The sequence below is a fragment of the Montipora capricornis genome, chromosome 1 (genome assembly GCF_036669925.1).
Source record: "Montipora capricornis isolate CH-2021 chromosome 1, ASM3666992v2, whole genome shotgun sequence".
Taxonomy (NCBI): domain Eukaryota; kingdom Metazoa; phylum Cnidaria; class Anthozoa; order Scleractinia; family Acroporidae; genus Montipora; species Montipora capricornis.
The window spans coordinates 12,111,000-12,118,499 of NC_090883.1; positions in this window are offsets into that span (position 1 = coordinate 12,111,000).

Genomic DNA, 7,500 nt, shown 5'->3' on the forward strand with positions numbered 1-7,500 from the left:
ATTTTTGTTTTCAATATTATTATCCTCTCAGGGCACATAAAAAAAAGTCACACACAATCTCAAGGTGGTGATACTTCCCGGTTTGCCGCGATTTTTCATAGGTCCTACTCTCAATAAAGCTCACTATTCATGAAAACGTATATTCATCACTGAATATCCTCCATCAATTTTTAATCAATTTATATTATTGCCATAAACCGCGTTCATTATATGTTAGAACGCGAGGCTGTCACGCATTTTTTTCCTTGAACGTCATGAACACCAATGTTATCTATTTTCTGTTTCAACGTTTGTACTGACACAACAGTAAGTATGGGACACGTTCCTCAAATGAAAAAGTAACAGATAATCTAACATTGCATTTATATCTTTTCCATAAAATAGTCAACACTTCGAAAGTGGCGTGCTGTCGTGTCGCGCGATCTCTCGTATTAAATTAAGAAAGAGAAAGACCCAGTGGTATTATATGTTGTGCCTGTCTCTTTGACTATTCAGCGTATCAGTTTGACATTTTAGAACAGGGTAACAAATTAAGTTGCATGGAAGTCCACAAATGTTATTGGCAAATGCACGAGGCTGGGCTCTTGCGTCAGTTGCAGCTGAAACACAAACAAAGACGACCATCTTAGAATTATCGTGGGCCGAGTTGCTGACGGTACACTGGAAGAAGCACTACTATCTAACGGAATTGTTTGGCGTCCAATTCCTTGTCGTCAGATCTTTGTGATATATAACAAGCGAATGCCCGGTTCCTGATAATCACCACTAGTCATTTCATTTTAAAAATTAAGAGTATGTGACCCATTCCAAAATTTCAACGATTGTTGTAACTGTTGTGGAACTGATTAAGTTGCGGTGGCGGTAATATCTGCCGAGTTCTTCTTATTGTGATACGGAATGTTTTGGACTCGTGACGTTGTCTGCCATAACTGTGGCTCATTAACATAGTGCTATGTCATAAGAATGGTTGAGAAGAGATGACGTATAAAAAATGGCAGTAGTCCGATGGTATGGGAATCTAGCCTCAGTATTTAGTCTAGTTAACTCTCGTCTATATTTCCCACCTGCTTGGGTATCATGGCTTTATACTACACATAATCAGCGCTCCTAATCGTGCAACACGACGGTTCGAAATAAGAGTGGCCCAGTCAAACCAGATGAAAGAAACGTCAGAATCTGCATAAGAACAGAGAAGCTTTCCGAAAATAAAGACTTGAATGAGAATATGGGGTGCGGATATTACAAAAAGCAAATGGTCAAATGCATGTCCTGGATAGCATGTAAAAAATAACACAGCTAATTTTGTCGAGTCGTAATGCACATCAAACTAAACAACAAGTCTGAAAGTCTCAACACAATGGAAATCGTAACAAGGTGCGGCGTGCTAAGTTCATTTAATACTCAAGTTTCTGGTTCGTTACGAGTGCGAATAAATTGCACTAGCTAACAAGTTGAAGTGCAATATCCTTGTATGATCATCTTCCTAATACTTACATCTGACACTGTCTTTCGGAAAACAAAAAGAACTGTTGAATAATTACTTGGGAAGTACTTCCCACAACTTGGTGCGTTTTCTGTAAGTATTGAAAAACAGGAAAAAAAGCAGACAAAAAAGCCCGCAGTTTGAAACAACCGTGGAACCAATTTGCGAGGAGCTAGCTAATAGTGGAACTGGCATTTCTCGTAAATTCCTTACACGCAAGCTACGTAAATGTTTTCGAAATATTCGACTTGCGATTTTTACGAAAAAAGTTGTCTTTTTTTCCTCACAGAAAGGAGAGCCAACCGAAAATCTCTCTGTGGTATGGTACACTCTAAGCATGCAAAGGAGACATTGATGGTGGGAAACAGGGCTTTTGTTGATCTTGATGAAAGCTACAGCAAGGAAAACATTATCAAACATATCGATGGATCACAAATTAAAGTACCATAACTTTTCAGCCGCTTTGCAGTGTTTACAGTCTAGCAGAAAACACCGGAGATATGTGCAGTCGTTCTAAGTATATGCCGGACAAAACAAACGTGTTCATATCTTTGACAGCTGGTGACGGGAACCACCGTCATTGTCCCAATTATCTTCATTTTTGCGGCGACCTCTCTGGGATATTACAATATTCTCTAAATGATGATAATAGTGATATTAAACAGAGAGGATAATGTACTAGCTGCCACTACGACCGATTCGGAAACCTCAGGAAAAAGTTTACAAAGACCCCCAGGTCCAAGGCGTCAAATTCATTCCGATTCCTTAGTCACGTACGGTTTACATCAACATCAGGACTGTTCCTTCCTCTCAGTAAACACCTTCAACCCCAAGATACCATGATCACCTGTTCAGAAAAATTCTCTCTGCTGTGTGTCTTGATTTACAATGGAGACGGGAAAGCTTGGAATCGGTCTTTGGTGACAAGGAGTAATCAATATCATCTCCGAAAAAGGCCGCTTTGTTTGCAGGCAAAAAAGTTCTTGCGTTCCAGATGCTGATAGCAAGTAGAAGTGTGAAGAGTATTCAACAAAAATGCACCAGTCTTTTTATGGGCTGGATAATTGGTGAACCCCGTCTGCTGGAAGATCTAGCCTGGAATAACCCACAGGATTGCTTAAATGGTCGTGTGTTAGTGTGTGGGTGTTGAAGGTTTACTGCAAGTACAACGTGTACAAACAGCGAAGGCGCAATAGTAAGTAAGAAAATATACGGACACGTGCCCCCTCCCGTCGAAATCGCCTCTGGGTGCAAAAGATGGGAGCGACTGTGTGGTATGACTGTTGACGGAGAAAAGGCAAGATTCCTTTCAGATTCTTTCCTACAAACACGTGACCGATCGGTTGTCGTTCTGTCGCGGCTTCCTCACGATTTGTGGTCCAAGTGACGCTTACATTAAGGCGAATGAGACACCCGATATTAGAAACTGCAGACTTTGGTCCTATCACTGGCTAAAGGATAGGAGCGGTCTTTGTCCTTTGTTTTTTGGTGCTGTCTGAATCGATGAATGACCTTGGTTTCTTCTAAAGTGAAGAAGCTGATCTGCAAATTGTATCAATAGTAACAAAACGGTTACTTGGAACTCGCCGTCATTGTCCACAATCTAAGCAGCTTTAAACAATAATTGGACTCTGAAATTATGACCACAGATCAGTGAACCATAAGGAATCATCAACCAAATTGTCCATTCTGCCAGCCATTTTCTAATGTGGGGTGCACGGACTTTTGGAAATTAGTAAAAACCGCCTGATCGCAAGAAACAACAGTACATAGGGTGGGGATTCATTGAATAAATTAAGCCTGGGTTTTGTGCGACACTAGTGACGCAAAATGCAGCCAAGCAGTAAGGTCTGCTTATGCTAGTGAAATAACGAAACGTCGACTTATAAGCATCTAACAAAATCAACCACGGCGCAACCGCCATTTTGTTCAATTTGCTCAGACGCGGGGTATTGAATCTTGGGAAGGAGTGCTTTAACCTGCGCCAGTACGCGAGCCAAATATTCGTTGTGACCTTATGTCGGTTTTCTGTTTTCACCACTGAAGACGACGCAAGCGAACCGAAAAACATAAGCGCAAGCACAAGGAAAGGAAAATTTTTTATTCCAAGTGTCCGCGTGTTGTACCTCTCTTTGAATATGAAAAGCTTCTATTTCATCTTGAGTTGAAAAGTAATCTAAAATATGGAAAACAACATTACCCTGAAGCAGGGCGCGACAATCTGTTCCGGAATTCTGGTTAGGTGTTTGAAAATGTGGAGAGGCACGATCACTAAGTGCTCACAGGCCACGCGTGTGGGAAAAATGCCGGGTTGTTTCGCCCGACATAACAGGCATTACAGCCGCACATACAAGCTTATAAAACCCACACGTGAACGAAGCCCGCCAGCGATAGGGTCTTTCACACCAAGCAAGTTGCCTATCTTAAAGGAGAGAAAAAACTAGTTTGATGTCCAAATCATTGCAGTAGCGCTTGATAAAGTGACGGATCTTTTTCTGAGTTACGACAGAAAAGTGGCCTATGTTAGGTAGCTTAAAATAAAATATAGGCGAAGTCGGAAGGGAACTTGGGGACAAGGATTACTTAGGGTCCCAGTAATGTAACGGTTTACAACCCTTTCAATTAAAGGGCAGGGAAAAGATTCTTTTTAGGATTTCCATAAGCTTAGTTATGTCCTCGTGTAGCCCCAACCAGGTGTTTTTAATCTTATAGGCCCTATCAATAAGAGTCCCGATGAGACCCAATTGGTGAGAGTGAAATAACTAGTTAATAACCCAGTAAAGGTTTTCTTACGGTAAACTCTAGTTAGAAAACAAATGAGATCATTATTATCAACTAAAACATCTAACAAGGGTAATTTGTGATGAGCTTCTTTTTCCATAGTGAACCTAATGTTTGGGTGTCTAGAGTTGATCTAATCGAACAATATAATGGCATCATGTTCCGAGTGAAATAAACAAAAGGGTCGTCAACATATCGGCGGTAAAATAACATTTCAGAGCCTTGAAAATGTTCTAACCATAGTTTTTCAAGATGCCCCATAAAAAGATTGGCTAGAACGGGGGCAAGAGGAGACCCCATGGCTACGCCATCAATTTGGTCATAGAAAGAGCCATTAAATAAGAAATGAGTCTGGGTGGTAGCTATAGTAAAAAGGCTTCTAAGTTCAGGTTCACTTAACTTAAGGTCAGGATTGCCCTTGGAAATGTAATTGACTGCTATAAAGGTCAATGTACTCCTCAAGGGGTATGTTGGTAAAGAGACTTTCTACCTCAAAAGAGACCATAAACTTACCAAACATGGATAAAGATTGGATTTCCTGTACAAAAGTGAAAGTGTCAGTAGCACAATGTTCAGTTGGAATGTGCGGCGATAAAAGATTACAAAGATATTTAGCCAAGTTATAATTCCACGTTACCACGTTTTTGTATACAATGGTTCTGAACCATGTAACAAAAGTATTTTCAAATGTAGATTCTGTTCTTGATCTCTTTTGTTCTATTATTCAAAGTAAATTTAATTGTTTCGAAACAAACTATGAGATTGCATTTCTTAGATGTTTATGTCAATTATCAAATATAGAAAGGAAACAATAATAAGAAAGCATAAATCTAATCCAGAAATTGCAGCAAACTGGAAGACAGAGGAGAGAAATTTAAAGCCCAATGGACCCAGAGAAAAAATAAGAACCTCCTTCAAATCGTTTTGAAAAGTACAGGTCTATGGACCCATCGAAAAAAACAGACTCTTGCAAATAAAGATGAAAAGTATAGGTCAATGAACTCACACGATAAAGAGCAACTTCTCTCAAATAGATTCTTGTAACACCTATATACCTTTTTTGTGGTGTACAATAAAGTTATTATTGTTAAAATTATTATTATTATTATTATTATTATTATTATATTATAAACTGTCAACAAAAGTACAAATAACCTGGCAGCGCATGAGTATAGGCTACTTAGAGCCTCTTGTTAAATATTCTATCGTGTCCACCAGAGAAAGCTACGCATATCCACTACCCTGTCAATCCTAAGAAAATTCGCTCAGAAGACTCCATGCACAAAGACACCACTTAGCAGGGGACTGACGGGCAACACTTTTACTGACACGGAAAAAAATAAATTTCCTACTGGAATTGTCATACTGGCAACCCAATGACAAAGCTGAGCGAAACACTGACATGTTCCACACAGCTGAGATTGAACAGAGTTTTATTCAACGGTCCTTGTCCGAGAAGACTTGAAAGTGTAGCCATTTGCAGATGTCATTACAAAGGCAACACTTTCTCCTCAGTTATTTAAAGACCCTGAGTGATGGTCCGGCCGGAGTTGAACTCACGACCTCCCGCATAGCAACCCGATGCTCAACCAACTGAGCCACTGGTGTGCGGTAGTGGCGATCGCAAGATACTCTTGGGAACAATTACTAAATTTGAAACCCAAGGACTAGCTTCAGTGACCTCTTCAATGATATCTTGTTTTAACATCCTGTCAAGTTCATTATTTACTGCCTCAATTTGACTTGGGACGGGAATGCGTCTTAAGTGTCGACTGACAGGTCTTGTACGGAACTTCGCACGATTTTGATCGTCTTTGCGAGATCCAGGTCGTCTTGTTGGAGGAGTTTCTGCTTTAAGGTAGGGGAGGAACATCTCTCGACGATTTGGTCCCGGATCATCTCTTCCTCTAGAGTGCCGAAATCGCATGATTTTGCCAGCTTCCTGAGGTTCGTCAGGTACGTGTCTATCGACTCGTCTGCCTTTTGCGCTCTTGACCTGAACTTGTAGCGCTCCGTTTTGGTGCAAAGTATCCACTGAGGGCAGTTTCCACCTCTTCGAGGGACTTGTGTTCTCTAGGGAGCGTATTGAAGATGCGTTGTATTGCGGGGCCAAGGCAGTGCAGCATCGTAGCTCTCGGAATCGCATCTTCCTTCTTTCTTAGATCAGAGGCAATGGCATAAATTTCAAACGCGCACACCCAGTGTTTCCATTCGCTGTACAGATCTGCTACATCGATGTTGAATGCGGTGGGTGTGGGCAACGACCGTCCATTACTCGTGGAATTTCTGCCGGTTCTGGCTGTACTAGATTTTCTGCCAGGTCTGGCGGTTGTGGATTTTCTGCCGGGTTTGGCGGATCTGCAGTTACGAGTTCGTCCTCGTCGCCAATGTGTGGTGTAGTCATAAGCGAAGAGAAGCACACTCTTGCATTGCTTTTATGTAATGTCCTTTATTCACTGAACGATTATCTTATATTGTAACACAAAGATTATTCTACTTCTACTTGCTAACAGTACTTTCACATCATGGAATAGCATGCAGTAGTTTCACATAAGGTGATCATGATACATGTCCTCGTTGCAGTAGTATTACTGCTAATCAATACACTACAGAAAGCCAACAAAAATGTAAGGATTTGTATGGGAATCCCGATAAACCTGAGAAAATAATTTGACGAAAACAATTCTCAACGAAAAAGCGAGGATGGTACAGTCGGTTAGTGCGCGGCCTTGGTGCAAGACTGGTTCTGAGTTCGATTCCTGGATCTCACATCCTTGTTTCGACTTCTTTCCGTTCTGTGTAGCTTAATAATAATAAGTAAGTAAGTAAGTAAAGCCTTTATTTAAAAAGGGTAGCACTTAATAGAGCCAAAGGCTAATAAACTTGTGGCCCTCATAAAATACACAACTATTTACAGTCTAACAAATATTGTAAGCTAAAGTATATAAACATTTAAAATAATACAAGATTCGATCAAATGATGAAATGATTCAAACATTGCCGTTTTTCGTTTAAAATCTTGGCAAACATGTTCTTTTTAAAACATGCTACAGAACCTAGTTTCCTAATTTCAATTGGTATACTATTCCACAGGCTTGTTGCCGAAAGAGCGTCCACCCTCTGTTTCTCTTATATATTTAGGACAAACAGCATTAATGCTTGAGTATCTATCGTTGCGGGAGTGCCGCTCATTATTCAAAATTAAGTGTTCATTTAGATAATTCGGCAAATGCCCA